At 39.5% G+C, this 18,467-nt stretch overlaps 1 protein-coding gene across 9 annotated transcripts in view; it reads right to left on the bottom strand.

Moving 5' to 3' along the window:
• The window catches only part of CELF2 (CUGBP Elav-like family member 2), a 545,877-nt gene that overhangs the window by 224,833 nt on the left and 302,577 nt on the right, over positions 1-18,467 (bottom strand). The gene's annotated exons all lie outside the window — the stretch shown is intronic.

The raw sequence follows: 18,467 nt of genomic DNA, 5'->3' as shown, positions 1-18,467 counted from the left end.
ATCTGCCAGTTTGTTTATCTGCCTCTGCTTGAGCTGCTTGGCAAAATACGAGGCATATAATGCTGTCAAAAATCAAACCAAAATCCAAGTCCATTGAGATGGCAAAGGACCAAGAGGCTGGGAACCAGACATCTCCTGGCCTCTGCCAGTGCCATCCAATGAGTCTGGATGCATCTCCTGTCATTCAGGTGTGCTTTACATATAATTGTTCACATTCCAACAATTTCTTTTGCTTGTCATTTAGACTGTATGCTTGCTCAGACAGGGACTTGTGGGTCTTTGCAGTATGCTTAGATAGGGTGAAGAGGAAAAGGAGCCCACAGGCATCCTGTGGCCATCAAAATGCAAAATATTAATAATTTCCAATAATCCACCTTCACCAAGTAAAGACGAACATCAGAAAATTAGGAGAAAAAGGAAAACTCCCGCTCTTGGTTGCTCTAAAGCAACCACTGAAGACCAAATCAAGCATATAAGGTCCTGGTTTCACTCAGATAGGGTTAATTTTCCTCCCTGTAGCTGGTGTAGTGCTGTGTTTTTGGATTTAGGATGAGAATAACATTGATAACTCACTGCTATTCCAGTTGTGGCTAAGCAGGGTTTAGACCAACTCACAAAGACTTTTTAGTTTCTCCCACCTCCCCACCTGTGATGTGGCTGGGGGGCACAGGGAGCTGGGAGGGGACACGGCAGGGACAGCCTGCCCCAAGTGGCCAAAGGGAATTCCAGACTGTATGGTGTCATGCTCAGTGTATAAACTGTGGGCAGAGCTGGTTGGGGGCTGCTGTTCAGGAACTGTCTGGGCTTTGGTCAGGTGGTGGTGAGAAATTGCATTGTGCATCACTTGCTTTCTACAGTCTTTTTTTCCTGTAATTCTTTTTACCCTGTTAACCTATCTCAACCTATGAATTTTACTTCCAGCTCCCCATTCTCTCCCCCATTCCACTGGAGGCAGAGAGGGAAGGAGTAAGTGGGTTAAACCACATTCTCTAAGTTACTCCTTCTTAGATTTGCAATGTGACAGGTATTATTAAGCTTGGAGAGAGAGTAGAGAAGCTAGCACACCCAGAAGTAAGAGATACACAGGAACAGTTGTAATGCACATACTGGGATGGATTATCTTTAGGTCTCATATACAGTCAACTAAAAAGGAATACATCCTCCACAAATGTCCAGGGCTGTGCTTGTTTAACGTCCACTGCTGAATATTAGTTGTTCCCCACATATTGCAATGACACAGTGCAGTTAAGCAAACACCACTACTGCACAAGAGGGTCGGTTTTAATACAGGCAAATGAATTAAACTAGACATAAGCAGGTTATGAAATAATGAGAGAGTTGCCAAGAATCAAAGAAGAGATTGAATTTAACCATTATTAAAATGACAAAACTTGGGATCACTAACTGTAAACAATTTTCATCACCTAATTAAACAGCCCATTAGTGTTTTCAAAAGAGATGGCTGGCGGTGGCCACTCAGAAAAACTGTTGACTTTGCAATGGTTTGTGCTCTGAGTTAATGGAGTTGATTTCAAACAAGCACTTCCCCTGTGCAATTCATTACAATCACATCAAATCCTCTGTGTAGCGCTGCTCACTCTGGAATCCGACCTGAGCCCACAGTGCCCAGCACTGGGGCTGCATCTATATATATATATATGAAGCTGGGTTTGGGTTTAGGGGAAGGGAAGAAACAAGGGAAGAAACACTACACATCTAATTTTGATTTCATTCTTACACTGAGTTAAACAATATGAAATGACCAAGCAGTATCTAAAGCATGTGTTATGAAGTTACACTGCCAATGAAAAATGAAAATCCCTAGAGAAAAGTTAATTTCTATGAAAATTTTGAAGTATGTTGAGTCCCCACTGATAAGGAATTTTGCAGTGAAGAATGCTCCTGTCCAAAGTTTCTTAGAAGTCTCTAACCACCCACTGGCATCAATTTAGAAATAATCACAGAATGGTTTTGGTGTGGAAGGACCTTAAAGATCAAGTCCAACCTCACTGCCACAGGGCAGGGACACTTTCTACTAGACCAGGCTGCTCATAGCTCCATCCACTCTGGCCTTGAAAATTTCCAGGGATGGGACATCTACAGCTTCTCTGGGCAGCTTGTTCCAGTGCCTCAACAACCTCCTGTTGGAAATAAAGAATTTCTTTCCAACATCTAATCTAAATCTGCGCTCTCTCAGTTTAAAGCCATTACCCCTGGTAGTCCCTTGTTCAAAGTCCTGCTCCAGCTCTCTTGTAGCCCCTTTTGGTACTGGAAGGCCTCCCAAAAGTCTTCCACTCTCCAGGCTGAACAACTTTATAAATTTTTCTTCTAGTGAAGAGCTTAACCAAGACTCCCTGAGTATGTGTGCAATCCCAGTCACCTGCTGAAGTGATTTGCCAAATGCTTCAGTGTGATCTGTGGCAGAAAACTCAAACATTGTAATTCCCTTCTGTGCCACCACCCATGTCAGGAAAGATGAGCAGAGCAAGATCTGCCTGTGGCATGAACAAGGTAGTGTAAAAGTTCCCTGGCTATCCACAGAGAACAAAAAATTAAAGAGAGAGAAGATTTGTTGAACTGTTCCAAATTATTGCGAGTCATTGTTTAGAACAAGCTTTTTCCTGCCTTTATCTCTCTTAAATAGAACTGTATCTGAAAATATATTTGTTTATGCAAATTGGACAACCCTCTCCTATTTGAATTAGCACCATAAGTACATTCTGTATCAGTGCAGACATACTCGATGTATTTAATGTCAACACTACTAGCAATGATGGAGATTGGAAATACTGCTCTGCTTGTTGGCCATGGAATAAATTTACCAAACAGAATCACTGTAGCTCTAGAGTTTAAATTAATGCAAGCAACACTGTTATCAGTCGTCTTTAGCCTGCCACTCTTAGCTTCTAACAGAAACATTTAGGAATAGGAAGCATTACATCTGGCTACAGCTGCATATTACATGGTCCATTGAGACTTAGATGCTGATGGCTGAACTGAATAACAAACAGCTGGGTATAAATGCAAAGATCAGGGAATCATAAGAAAATGCTTGTATGGTATCTTTGAAGCCTCAAACACAATGATACTGTATTAGTGCTATTAGCATCACAGAATGGAACAGCCTGAGGATCAGCATTCAGCTCCTCAGTGTGGGGAAACAGAAACTTTAAGGCAGGTAGTGGCAGACTCTTTTCTGACTACTTAAATATTTATATTCAAACAGTGTATTTTATTAAAAAGTTGGTTGGGGAACATCAATCCTGTCTGCAGTGCCAGGCAAAAGTCTGCCTTCCTCAGGAGTTATGGGACATAATTCCTCTCCATCCTTGGGAAAGTCCTGAGAATCTTTTAAAATTAGCAAACATATTTTCAGTGCCATTGGAAATTTACGATACAAATATCTGAAATGGGATAAGCTGGATTCAATGCAGGCACAAGCCAGTTTACTGAAAATTATGTTCCACTCCCCCATAGGTCTAAGAATTACTAAGAAGGAAAAACAAGTAGCAGAATTTTGGTGTGGGCACAGTGATGGGTCTTCCCAACGGTCAGGTGTTCCCAGAAGCACAAGCTGCTGTGCAGTCCTTGCAACTCAGCAGCTTTCACTGGAAGAGGATTTTATTTTTGAGATCAAGAACAAATGAATGTTATTTTTTTAAATTTACTATACAGACTGCATGTTGTTAGGAGTGACACTTGACGCGACTGTCTGGCCTATAAAGCAACAGTACAGAAAGCATCAAAAGACCTCTCGAAGCCAACTGAAGAACAAAGACAAAAAATCTGGAGTGTGGCAGGAGAAAAGACCTAAAAATTGTCACTAATTGGCATAAGGGAAGAAAAAATAGCTTGTAAGACCCTTTATAAATAGACTGCTTGTTCAGTAAGTGAATGTGAGTAGTCTGGACTTGTAAAACCTAGAAACTTGTTTTCCTGCCTAACAGGACATCCTACAGCTGAAAGGACACTCTTGTCCAACTCTACCAAAATTAGCAGGGAGGGGAATGCCTGGGGAAGGGGACAAGTACCCAAGATGAGTGAATACAGGTGTACAGTAAGAAAAAATGAAGAGCACCTCTCCTTGTAGCTCCTCTCAACACGTCTCCTTCTGCTGAAGGTTTTTACTGAACATTCCCATCTCAGGAACATGGCCACTCACATTTCTGAAGTAGTTTAAATATCAAAGAGATCTCCCCAAAGACTTCCTGAAAGCCCAAGGAGACACAGTTTTGATTCCTCAGACAAGACTGAACAGGCTTGAAACTGGATTTTGAATTCCAGTGGAGGAACAAATATTCAGGGGGATGGCAGAGAAGATTTGTTGAACAAATGTAATGCTGGGTGGTGGTGCAAGCAGAGAAAGAAAATACATTTCCAGCCTGCCAGAGTTAAGATGGCAGATTTATGATAAAGAAGAAAGAGAGAAAAAATGATTCTTTAAAGGGAAATGGATAGTTATAGAAACACAACATAGTTCTTTGGCCTCAGGAGATGACAGAAAAGGTGTGAGGTGACATGATGTAGAAGAACACCATACATTAGAAGCAGGCAGAAACACAGAACTTTGCATCTTGACAGAAATACATCATAAAAATAAAAGCAAAGTAGGTTATTTTCATTAACTGGAATACCAGCGCCCTTTGATCTGTCCGGGTCTTGATATTATTATGTAAGAAGAAATTCCCACCACAGTGCCAAAGTGGGTTTAACTTCAGCAAAGAAAGTTGCCTCAGCTTCTCGACTGGAAACAGCCTCTGCCAATGTTGAAGACAGCTCTGAGAATTCAGGAGCATTAAAGAGGCTAATGTACTTGAGCTTTGTTCTAATTACTTTTCTTAATAAGTTTTGCTGGACCACTAAGAATAGATGCTGTCCTGGGAACTCCAGCACTCAATCACCACAGTGTTCCTGGGCATAACTTGCAGCAATCAGGGAGTAGAACTTGGGGAGGCAGAATTACCAACTTGGGCAGCAACTGCATAAAGTATGTGGCTCTAGCTGCTCTTATTGTCACCTGACTACAATATGATGTTGCCCAGAGCCCTTTCCATATAAAGTTAGATGGTCATAAACATATACCTAATAAGACTTACACTATTTCATCTAAAATTACTTTTAGAATTGATTTTAACAATAACTGTGAACCTAGGAAGGGCAACCAAATTACTTTCTTTAGAATAACAAGAAACTGCCAGCTTGAAAGGAAAGAAGTGAATACACACAAATTTTAGTCCAGACTATTTGTGTTTCTAACAATAAATTCCTAGATTCCTGCATCTATTCTCATGGATTTACAGGCATTCAGGACCACCCCTTATTTATCTATTTATTAGCATTGATGTGATCATTCAACACCTCTATGCACACTCCTCAGTGAAGCAAATAATAGAACCAATAACAGCATGTGTCTTTCTATTCAAAAGCATTTATCTCCCTGGTATCAGAGAGAAATTCCACTTTCAGAGAACATTCAAATGCCCCACTTATTGGAGGGAAAACCCCACTCAGAACTGAAGTTCATAAGAGGAAAATGAAGGCATGGGTGTTATGAACACAGGTGATTGATGCAGTATAATTTCATTAATTTCTACTCTAAAAAGCATGCTACAGGAGATCAGGATTAGCTGTCTCCACCTGGAAACTTTTATTTAAGTTTCCAGTGCTTGTTTGACACAGAAAATCAAGGATATGTATTCTCCTTTCTACTTCTGGTTCTCCAGCTACTGGAATAAAGATGGTAACACAAATGTAGGGAAGAGATGTTTTATTGAGATGTGCCATTTGAGCAGCAGCATTAAAATTCCTTGGTGTCCAGGAGAACATCATAAAAACAGCATTTTCAGTATTTCTCTTTACCCCCTGAAAAACATGGCTGGTGCACAGCACGGTGTGGTAGGATGTTTCAACACCCATGTTATGATCTGTCTAATAAATCTTTTAATGTTGCCATCAGTTGTGAATTAAATCTCAAACCCCTGAAAATATTGTAAATAAGCAAACAGAGTAATTACTCCAACTTTATTTATACTGATCTGAATTACAAATTTTAGTTTGACTAGTTTCAATGGCAAGCTAGTAGAAATAACAGCACTAGCTTGATTATCAAAAGGCCTTAATTTTCAGTGAAAATGCTCTACTGCAGGCTAACAGTGATGGTTTCCTGTATCTGAAAGCTACGGTACTGGGCCTTATAGTTTGATTTTTATAAGCCTTATAATGAGGGTGGAGAGGATATACATTCCATTCTTCAGCTGCATTTTTGTTCCACAAAGACTGCAATTTTCAGTCTCTTGAAAATGTAATTATAGATAATGTTTGCATCAGTGGCAAGAACACAATGAGCACATGGGGCATGAAAACTCCACTCAAATCACATCCTCTTAGGTTACGAAGCTTGTCTTCTGCCAAGAGTGGAGGCATTTCAACAAGCTAATGTTCAGTATGAAAAGGATTGTGGTTTATACTAACCCCTACATACATTCTGCTTTTACTTTTCCCATAATTCTACCCTTTGCACAGGGAACCTAAATAAACCAGAACAAAGATTAATTTGAGTTACTCTGAAAATTGGAGGTCTATAAAAAAAATTGAAATACAGTAGCTAAAAATGTAGAGGTGTACACCACAGTACACCTTGTTCAAATGATCATGCCTTTTGCAGTTGCAAAAGTAAATCTAGATCAGAATAAAAAGATAGCAAGTAAAAAGGTATCAAGGCTGCATGAGGGGAAGGCACTTTGAGACAAACCAACCAGCTTCAGTTTAGAAATGGGCCTGAAGGCTGCTTCAAAGCTAACATGATCAAGAATTTCAGAAAGAGAAATCAAGCATTTGATTTGTTCATAAGACCCAGAAGAGTAAACTATTTTAAGGTAAAATGAAATAAGTGTATCTGATATTAAAAAAAAATAAATCTGCATCAGAGTTCCGCTTCATGTAAGTTAATTATATAGGGTGAAAAGTGATTTGTGCTTCTCTATTCAGCATCTACCTCAGTAGTAAACCAGAATCAGTGTGAGACACAAGTGATCTTGATGAAACCCTTATGCTACTTTCAACATATTGTTGTAAGTACCTTGAGGTACTTGGAGTACCTTGAGCTCCTTGACTAAGAAAATAAACTCACTTTCTAAACAAGGTTTTACACATAGAATGAAGAATGTATACAGTGTCTCCAAAGTCCCAGAGGTGAGAGGACAGGCACACCCAAAGCTTGATGCCACAGAATATTTCAGCCAGCACAAGAGATGAGAATAGACGGCATTCAGCCAGCAGAGATCCTCCTCTCTAAAGCCTACAATTTAACTGCAAGTGTTTTGATGCTATTAAACTTACCATTGTAACAGATCAAGATGGCTTTTTAAAAATAATTAAGAAACATAAAAATAGGATAAATTAACATCTTTAAAGCTCTGAAGACAAATCAGGATAAACCCTTGTTATTAGCCATAACTTTCCCTTTCCATAACTTTCTCTCCATTTCATAAAGTGCTGTGATTCGTAGCACTAGGAGCCAGCGTTTGCACTAATTGTGAGTCCTAGCATGCAGCTACCAAAATACTTGTCTTCCAGCAACCCCGGGGAGAAGCACACAGTTGTGTTTCATAAGCAAAGAGGAGAATCAGACTTAAGCTCTTGTCACACTGAATATGTCCAATCAACATAAATTCTTTGTCTTTATTTGTTCGCGGTGCGTTTGGATCACAGATACAGAGTGCTTTGAAATCAAAGGGAGCCTGCCCATTGACTCAACGAGCTTTGGATTCAGTCCTTAATTTATTTATAACAACCAGTCTTTCTGGAACCTGAATATTTGAGCTGATTCTAAATCACTTGTCTTCATTGAGTTTTACCACCAGTTTTGTACTATGAAAAGTCAACTGCAGAGAGAAAAGGTTGCAATCTACTGAGACCTCTGTGTCTTCCTGCAGCATCAACTACCTTGTACATATTTACTATAAAGGGGAAGGCTGTTAATAATGAAAGTCTCACCTAAACACCTCAATGTTGAAGAAACTGCTCATACACAAGGTCTGTCAAAGCTATAATCTGGGAGGATTGCTTAAAATTTAAGTCCTACTGAGCCTAACCAGGTCTTCTTTCAGCGCTCAACATTGCTGGCTGAAACTCCCCAGCTTGTCACATGGAATTAAGAGATGCCCTTGAGAAAGGCACATTGCGTAGATCCACAGTGATTTGCATTGGGTAAGTAGGGCAACTTGTGGTTGTGGGAAAAAAGAAAACAACATGATAGTATTGCATTTGGTTCACAACTTGTAGACAAGACTGTTTAAAAAACAGAGCTGAGACAACCTACTAAAACATCCACTAATGCAAGAAAAACTACTATACTTTGTCAAACAACAGATCCCCAGAAGACCTAGAAAATCAGTCAGGGCTGATAATTCCAGTCTGCTGGGTCAACGAACACAGACCAGAAAGGCTGGTCATGCTTTCAGGGACTTTGAAAATTTGAATCACTATCTGGAAAGTAAGAATATAAAACCATTAAGCACCTCAGATCTAAATTCTAGATGTTTTTTTCCAAGTTCAATAGGTTTCTCTTACTTTTCAAAGAAGGGAGAAAACCAAGTAAATGTTTTGGAGGTATTTGTAGGAATTTCGTCCACCAGAGAAGCAGGGAAGGAATCACAGTGGTGTTTTTGTGGATGTTGAAAGGATGGTGATAATGGAGAGCAAAGCAGGGTGGCACTTAACTCACAAGGTAGAAAAGGGAAGGGAGGACTTCTTGATTGAAACATGGATGGATCATTACGGATGCTGAAGGCTCCCAACATTTTAAACAAACATAAACAGGGAAAATTGCATATTTCAGGGACAGAGAAAAATATAGCATGAAGTTGTAAGAGATTGGAAAAAGAGTTTTAGCTATGTTGATGGATTTTTAAAGCGCTACATACTAAGCTTCTTCACTGATAAAAAAAATCCAGCGAGATCTATGAGGGTTTTCATTATTTACAGCATATTATAGAATTGAATAAAAAGGCTTTGTTTGCTGTTCTTGGCAATGTGATTATTTGCTGTTAAATATTTACACCTTTTTTTTTTCCCAAAGAGTTTTGGGAAAGAAGAGGGAAGTTGATTTATTTTTAAGTTTCCATGAAGCCTTCCAGGTTCATGTCCAGAAATTATCAGCAGCATTTTTGCATTTTCTGGGATTTGGGGCTTTGCTGAGCTTAAAAATAAAATCTTCATTCCTGTTAACACAAATGATGCTCCACTTTTTAAGTGTAATATTAATTTTAAATGATTATTTTCTCTTCTAAGTAATCCTAAATTTGCATCTTATATGAAAGCCTTGCCTAAATATATACCTTTTTCTGCTCCACAATATTCATTTTCCCCAGAGGCCTGGCATCTCTTAACTCCAAATTCACTCTATATATGTGGCTCCAAACCAAACAGGAAAATCAGAGGCCCAAGTGGCTGAAGTCAGAATTAGTCCTCTCCACTGCCTTTCCCCACTTGAGAAGAAATGGAGATACAAGGGGTGCTCAGAGACCTTCAAATCCTGCGAAGGCCAGCAAAGTAAAGAAGTCTAAGCATCCCCTGATGTGGAGATGAGGACAGAGAGAGCAAAGAAGCACAGCCAAATAGTCTCCAGCTCCTGCAGAGACTCCAGGTAGCAATGGCATCTCAGCAAGCTGAAAATTGCTCCTTTCTGAATTCCAGAGTGTACCTCTTGCTACAATTGGCCTGCTGTTCACCAACACAGACAGAGAGGCAGCAACGAGGCTGCTGCAGGACCTCTTCCCAAATCCGAGAAACTGTGCTTGCAGGGGAAGAAGTGACCTGAAGGAGCCTGGAATAATACTTTGAAAACACAGAGATCAGCCAGTGCTCTGGAAGACTCTTCAGGCTACATTAAGCCTTGTAACCAATATTTTTTGCTGGAAAACAGGTCTCATTCCTCTGTGAATGCTGGTTTCAAAGGAAGGGTTGGCATAGGACACTGAAGAGTTGCTGCTGTCTTTCCAATGACAGCGAGAACTCTGTCAACATCTATATGGCCACATTGAAGAAGACACTGCAGGAAGAAAAAAGGCTCAAAAAATACCCAGAATCTGATCCTAAATCTTTATGTTATACAATACATACAAAAGCATATATAAGGCTTCATCCTATTCCAGTGAAATACCCAGCAAAGTCATGGGAATAGTAAGAAGATACTGAAACTCTGAGCTTTTCCTATTCTACACAGCCTTGTCTTGAAGATAAATAATTGTGGTCTACCAAGTGAGATACTAGGCTGCACTTAGGGGACAATGAAATCAGGCAAACCCAATTGTTTTAAAAATCCGTAATACATTGCTGGACTTTCTTCAACTATATCCGAGCAGTTATGAACTGCTGCATTTACTCTCCTCTCTACAGACAACAAACCAGCTTAAAAGGGGAAGTTGTACTCTATCTTCTGCAGCCAAACAATAGAGAATCTGTGGAAGCCAAAAGCCCTCAGGCATTGAGATGAATCCTCCTCTCTGACAAAGGGGAAAAGATTTGACAAGAGGAGCGGAACCCCCCCGCCCCAACCTGAGATGTGTGAACATGCCTCAAAAGAATACCTGCCTAACTCAAACTGACTTATCTTCCACTTCATCATCAAGACAGGCACTCTGCTAGCAAGGTAGAACAGTATCTGAAAAGTTATTTGCCTCATGTTTCCATGCTGAAGTTCACTCTGAGGCAAGCAATGAGAAAAAGGCTGCAAAAAAACACGTACACGACTGCAATTCATCGTTCAGAGCTGGACAGCCTGGCATGGGATGCAAAGCCCAGCATTATGCATTCCTCATTCAAGCCAAGCTCCTGGAAACCCATCGGAAGTTTGGCTTGAACACGGACTACAGGCTATAGCTGGTAATAAAACATCAGATAATAGTGCTTTACGTGTCCAGAGAGGTTCTCTTTTTCTAAGAATTGCTTCACTTGTCATTGATTTTTCCACATCCTGCAAAATTAAATGCTAATTTTATTCCTTCCTCTTCCCCCTGGTCCCCTCCCACTCAATACTGATCTCCAGGAGGAGCTGGCAACACTGAACCTGCCGGAAAAAGCCAGTGCTCACCTGGCAATCCTAAAAATTCAGTGCTTCGAGGAAAAAGTTGAATGATGTGGGTCAGATTAGGACAAGTGGAATGACTTCTGCATTTTTTTCTTGGAGCGATCATCTAGATCATCTGTGGTTATTCCTTAATTCAGAATTTCTAGTTTTGTGGTCAAATCTCTGAATATCATCCCAATCAAAATATTTTTTGGAATGAATTTTAAAGCCTAAAAGCATACCTAAAGTAATAGTCCCTGGGATTTCCTGAATTCTTTTTTTTTTTTATCTCTTTTTTTTAATTTTTGTTTGCTTGTTTTTTGTTTTGGACAGAAGTAGTTTAATGTTGGATAGGGCCATTAGAATATGAGAAACTGGTTTCTAAGCAATAAGATCTTGGAAGAAGAAATTAAACAGAATTAAGAAAAAATATTGAAAGCTCATTTACTGACTAATGAAATTATCAGCTTTTCTATATGTTAATAGATCTTTAATGCACATTACAGATAAAATGGAAGAGTGTTTTTACTTCCCTGGAAGACACAACAAAGGGATCAAGTTTACTAAAACTCATGGTGAAATCAAGACAAACCACAGCCATGTGACTTGCAATTTCTAGAGCATCTTGTATAAAAACCAGGTATAGAACAGAGTTTTCTTTAAGCAATAGCCACTGGGCATGGAGTATGTTTGAAAACATTTCAAACTCCTAATGCTTGTTCTACATTCCATCTGTGTAGAAATATAGAAAAAAATATAAATGCACTTATTGATAAAGGGCAGAACCAGATGTCTCTCTCACTAGCAATGAATTGCAGGCGAAGGCTGACAGAGCCAAGAAATTGAATGAGCCAGGGGAAAAAAAAAAAGAGAAGAAGGGAATAGATCACTTGATTTTGTAGATTTTCAAATGCAGTTATCCTCTCCCAGAAGCTAATAATTTTCAACTTCTGGGCCTGTTTCAGGCAAATGAAGTGCACTTATCTCACACAAGGCCAGAAACCATCACTGGACCAAGTGCCCCTGGAGTCAACAACACAAGTGGTGGGTCAAGCAAGCTGTCGGTGTTTGGGGGTTTTTCACATGTCTGAGCAATTCAGTGGTGCAAAGCTTTTGAGGAGCAAGAAACAGGAATAGCGCTTACATATTAGGCATGAAGACATTGTCACACCTTTGAGTAAAGAGGAAGATGGATTTTCATTATTTTTCAGGGTTATGAAACAAAAGATATCTCTTGTCAGCTGTGACTTGCAGCCAGACTAGAGCTGCTTCAAAGCATATAGGAGGTAGGAACAGAGGACAGGGGAAAGCACAGTTTAACCTGGGACTGTGAAAGGGTCATAGCACTTGTGCCATGGAGACACCCAGCTACACACACACACACACCAACTAAAAACTGTTTGTGTCGGGATACTCCTCTCAAAATCTCCACTGTGGTCTAGGAGTGAGAGCATGTAAAGTGGGAAGACACTGAAAAAGTTGCAATTAATGTTGCAATGAATTGCTGCATTTGACTGTTGAGACAGTGTTAGGCCTTTCTGCCAGGACTACATTTTCTTTGTCACACTAACCTACATGGAAAAAAGAAAACAATAATAATAATGATAAAAAATTAAAAATCCATAGATCACTAATGCAATTTTCTGAAAAAGCAATAGCTACATCTCTGGAATAACCATGGTTGTAAACTCTAAAACCCCAGGTAAGATCCACACAACTATTTAAGGAATGAAGAGGGATGTGAAAATCATAAAGCAGAATTCTCAGGTTGCTGTTGTCGTTTCCCTGGCAAACCTGAAGTGGCTCACTATGCATAGGCTGAGGGGAAATCAAGGACATAAATTCCCTGCATGCTTCTCTGCAGGGGATTAGTCCATCCCTGATGCAGTGGGGAGCAGAAGGAGCTGGGCACAGCTGGGCATGGTGAGTCCTTCCAGGGAAACCACGACACAGCTCTTGGCTTCCAGACTGAGCTGAGCAGAAGTGGGCAGGAGCACATCCCCTCCAGCCTGACCAAAGGCTGGAGCACTCACAGGCAGGGACTCAGTCACTCCACGGTACTAAGCCCTAAGTCCTGCCCTCAGCTGTGACAATATGCTGCCCCTGATAGCAAGGGATGGGTGAACTCACAAAATACAGCCCAAGAGGCCTGTGCAGGATCTTTCTCACAGCTCTTACACCAATGCTTGTTTTAGAGCATGGCTTTTAAACTTGACTTTAAGCATTGCCACCATTTGGCAGGCAAGGGAGAAGCCGTCCCAGGGCAGAGAACACACTAAAGCTACTCAGCCTTCTTCAGCTGAGTTGTAAGAGGCAAGAGAACGCAGCTGTTCTCATCCATATAAACTATTTTTTTATATTTGTGTAAATGGAAAAAAAAAATAAATCACCAAACAGGCACTACTGGTACAGTAGGCAACTCCTTTGTGAATTGGCTCATTTAGGCATTCATTTAAATACAGTAATTAAGATTTAGCACAAAACAGAAGCTGCTTTCAGATGTCATTTTGAAGGCCAGATGATCTCCTCTTTATTAATATTATAATTTTAAACTATTGTCAGCTGAATTTTCAAGAATCAAGCTGTGAGCAAAGAGGCTACACTACTGAAGTGTGTCCTATTTACGTAACCCAGTCTCAATGAAAATGAGAGATTGATTATAAATCTGTGATACAGAGGATGGAGAACTGCACCACTAAATCTCAGGGTGCTTTATTTGGATGTTAGGAGGGAATTTATACCTTCAGCATCTGCCATTCACCTTTTCTATTTAACACCATATGGAAGAACACAACAGCATTTAAGGCAACATATTTCTGAAAACCTTTATGAGAAAGCCAGCAGCTTACTGCAAATGAAAAATGAAATCCTGAAGGGAACACAAGCACTTCTCCTCCTTTCCACAGCCACGGAGAACGCAGGAATGCGTTGGAAAGCAATTAAAGTATGATGATTCTAAAGGGGAATAATTATTTCACAATTACTTGAGAACATTACATTTATTGCTCCAATTAGTTTTTATTTTCCAAATAGGCATTCTTGTTCCTGCATTTATCTTGTACCTATGAAGGTTTTTCTTGTTCTCCCACTTCTTTGCTAAGGAAAGCTCAGCCTTGCTTTCTACCTATATTCCCTATTTTGTGACTTTAGCCTCTGGTTAACCTTGCCCTGCCACCAGTTTGTTTTAATCAAAGGAAATCATGCCAGGAGATGGAATATACTTTGCAACTATATGAACACACAAGAAATAATCCTGTATAGGAAACGGTGTGTGTAAACAAAAAAAGAAAGAACCAAAACGGTGCCTGTCCACTTTAGAAGAAGTTTATTTGCTTAAACTTTAAAACAATTATTTCTCTGTAGAATGTTGTCTTGTCCAAGTGTACTCTTTCTATTCCAGGTTCTTTTAAAAATGAAAAGCGTTTGTACACCTTTCCCCTGTATCGGTTTGGTCAAATATTTTTATATTAATCCATGAATTAATCATGAAATTTGAATAGTCCAAATGCTCATAAGATATCAAACATCCTAAAATGCCAATGAAATATTTAGAGTTATCAAAGTTGTTAGAGAAATCATAACTGATGATTAATTTGGATGATGAATACGTGTGGGGGAAGCTTAAAACTTGTGAGATCGTATCATAGGAAGTGAAAGTTATATTTAAATATTGATGTGCTGAGAGTTATCGTAGGTTAACTTCTGAATGAGATTCTAGAAAAGATGATGGGGAGAAGGACACCATGAAATTGTAATTACTTAATAGACATCCAAAGATTTATTTTTCTTTCTGAAGATTCTTGGCAACAGTCAAAAATCGCCTTCATTTTTTGCTTCGCTTTTCCTCAGTAGTGGCCCAAAGAACCTGTCACACAAGTAACTTAAGTAAAATACAGCTATTACTGAAGCAAAGTTAGAATAAAATGCCCGTATAAGGATGAAACTGTGGTCTTAAAAAATCCCAATTGTCTATTTTCAGGTAGGAAATCATGGGATGATATTCTAGATATAAAAAACATCAGAGTAGAAAAAAAATTTTTGACAGGATGTTGAGTTTCCCTACAGTTAAGTTTAAAAATATAAATTAGGTATCTCCAATTTTTTGCTAAAAAAAAAACTAAAAATCCTGTATTGCAGGTTCACTGCAGAAAATGAAGTTCTGTATTTTAAAGTGCAGGCATTTCCTGTGAATGATGACATTTCTTATTTACTAAAAAGCAAGTACAAACAAAAAGTGTCAAAAATTTATCTTCACTGGCTTTTAAATCAGCATATTGCATGTATATCTGATTTTGACTCATTTTTGATTACAAGAGAAAGAAATTCAAAGGTTGAATATTATTTCACATTATTGCTTCATTACCCATGCAGTTGCATGCACATTGTTGAAGTATAATGTATTTTATTAGTATTATATCCACCTACCAAAAATTAAAGTAAAATTTGAGTTTGTTTCAGTAGTTACAAACACTGATACTCATTCACATTAAAGATAATCCCAGGTACTGAAATGTGGAACATAGAATGGAAAAATCTTGTGGTATTGCAGAAATCAACATGGGGGGGGTTACAACGATGAGTATTTAATCCTCAAAGCAACCACTTCACAATCATCCAGTTGGCATGTACATGTAAGCCAGTGAAATCAGCAAATTACATTGAACTCAGATTTTATAACCTCACATAGTAACCATTAACCCTCTCCTACCCTGTCCACATACACACACACATTTCATCTCTATGTTTCACCTACATCTATCTATGCATTTTCCTCAGAACTGCCTCTTCCCCGCAGTGCACAACAGCAGTCAGTTCCTGATCCTTCCCAGAGCACTCACCAAGTAGGGCTCTTCGCAGGCATTTACCATAGTTAGAGAATCCAGCTTGCCATCTGTCCCCAAGAACAGAAGTTCATGCATTTTTATGCTTCATATCCTAGAGTATCTACTTTCCAATGCCATGTCATTAATTAATTTTTACTAGTAAATTGCCATTCAGTCACTAACCAGGTACACTGATGCCACGCATACAGTTTAATTATACACAGTCATGCTCAGTGTATCTGATGTGCTATTTTATTTCTGTTTAGCTATGAAGTAACAGCAGTGAAATTTGAAAGCAACCAACATTTAAGAGCCATTAACATTCTCACAGAGGTAAAAGCATTTTAACTTTGCAATTATCAGGCTGGTAGTTAACTTTCACACTAGGTATGCACTGAAAGTTATTCCCTGAAAAATCATCTTTTTCTCTCTCCTTGAAATAACAGAGGATTCTGAAAATAAATCCCTTTACAAATAATTTTTAAATGTGCAAAGAAGAAGCGCAAGTGATATTGTATGCGATCAATTTCCCAAAACATCCGATATGCCACCGGCATATTAAAAAAAATAAAAATCTAGTTTTGCCAATTTTTGCTGTGAAAGAGAAGTGTCATACATATATTTTGCTAATTGCCTTGCTCTAAAATAGGAAATTTCTTTCTGCTAAAGTCTGAGCTGAGATACACGGAATGGCTGGAGCAGATGGCGAGGTTAAAAGTTTTGTGCAGCGTGGCAACTCGGAGCGTGCTCTCGGATGCTCCGCGCCACCCCGCTAGCGCTGCTGGCGGCTCGCCGCTCGCCTGGGGGGGCAGCTAAAGGGGAAGGTGCTCGTGTGCCCCTGACCCCTGATGCGTAATCAAACTGCATCCTCATCAGCACTGATTAGTCCAGAGAGTTGGGGACTTGCAAATAAATATATGTCACCACTTGGGTAAGAGGGACAAGATAAAGATGGTTTTAAACAGTGAATGAGAGCATTAGAAAGGCAGTGTAGCAAAGGTCTAACACACAGCATTTAGTTTCAAGACTGTTTTTGTTAGGAACAGAAGCTCTCTGAGTTCATGGCAATTTAGCCTCAATATTAATTTGCATGCATGACACATGATCCCTTGAAATCATACCATCTCCACAATTACTTAGATCAGCAGCAGAGCAAGGTTTGGTTAATACAAGGAAGCACATCACATCACGACCACTGATGATACAGGAGGTAGTTTTTTCCTTCAAGATATTACTTAGCCACCCCTCCCCCCCAAAAACTGCATGAGGAACCAGCACCAACCCTATAAGGATGTGTGCATTTAACAACTCCATTATTAAACTTCTGTATTTCAAGATCCACTTAGGAGCTGACATTTCTCAAGACTAATTTTTGTATCTTTGGACACACATTAAGCTTTGCATCTAATGAACAATGACTGTGTTTCAAGCTGCGTTAAAATATATTATGGATGCTTCACAGAGAAAAGGAGTATGAAGAGAGTAATGCAGAAGAAAGAATTTGACATGGTACTCCCCCACCTCGAGGGGCAAACTGGAGATAAAGTTATATAAGCTTAAGTGACAACAGGGCATCATCAGCCACAGTTAATAGTGCCTTTGAGCTTGGAGATGTTTGCTAGCAGGATCTTTTCTGACTGTTTGGAAGGACAGCAGGTAGTAAGTCTAATCAAAGCTGAGAATGAGATGATGAAAACAAGGGGAAGTTTGGCTGTGGCAGGTCCCTACAGAGGGCTGCAGAGCCAGAGATACCAGTGTTCAGCTGTTACTTTGTACCCTAATGGTAAAACCTCTGAGATTTTTCTGCAAAGCGGAAGAAATTGACAGCACTTTTACCAAAACTGACTAATGCAAATAAACCCCAGGATTTTACAATGGGAAGAGCAAAACACAGCACAGAACTCTTCAGAATTTAAGATCACAAATTTAAGACAAGAAGCAGGCAGCATTTACACACTCCACTGTCCTTCAAGGACTGTAAAAAAATAGTGTAAGTCATCTGCACCAAGCACCTTCCCCCCTGACTCTTGCCCCTCTCCCACACACTCACTAAACCTCAGCTGTCTGAACAACTGGCCACTACTGAATGTCTCCATGCAGAACACTGCTGGTGCAAAGGAAAGCATTCCACCTCAGAGAAAGTTTGGTTGCCAGTAAAAAAAGCACTAAAAGTCTGAATAGCTTTAGATGGGGGCACAGTTTGCAACCTGATTTGTGCAAATTGCAGGTGACACTCTCTGCTGCACACACGGGATTATTTACACTTGTAACTTAAGTGCTGCCTCAACCAGAACAGCTTCAGTGCAGAGTCAATGCCAAAGCCTCTCGCTTCATTCTAATGTAACTCAAACTACGTTTGTCATCCTGATGAAAGAAGAAAAAGCAACAAAATAAAAGATATTTTGAATGCTGTAAAATAATGCAGCACAATCCTCACACTTCATATCTTCCAGCAGATGTCTATTTCATCACTTCTAGCTTTTACTTTTTCATACAAGGCTTAGATTACCTGAAAATACCTGTCAATTGGCAATGCCCAAGAGGATGATAATAGAAACTTTCAGACGGAGATTAAC

The sequence above is a fragment of the Parus major genome, chromosome 1A, assembly GCF_001522545.3.
Source record: "Parus major isolate Abel chromosome 1A, Parus_major1.1, whole genome shotgun sequence".
Classification (NCBI taxonomy): Eukaryota; Metazoa; Chordata; class Aves; order Passeriformes; family Paridae; genus Parus; species Parus major.
The sequence above is the reverse complement of the archived record's forward strand: the minus strand, read 5'-3'. Positions and strand labels throughout refer to the sequence as shown.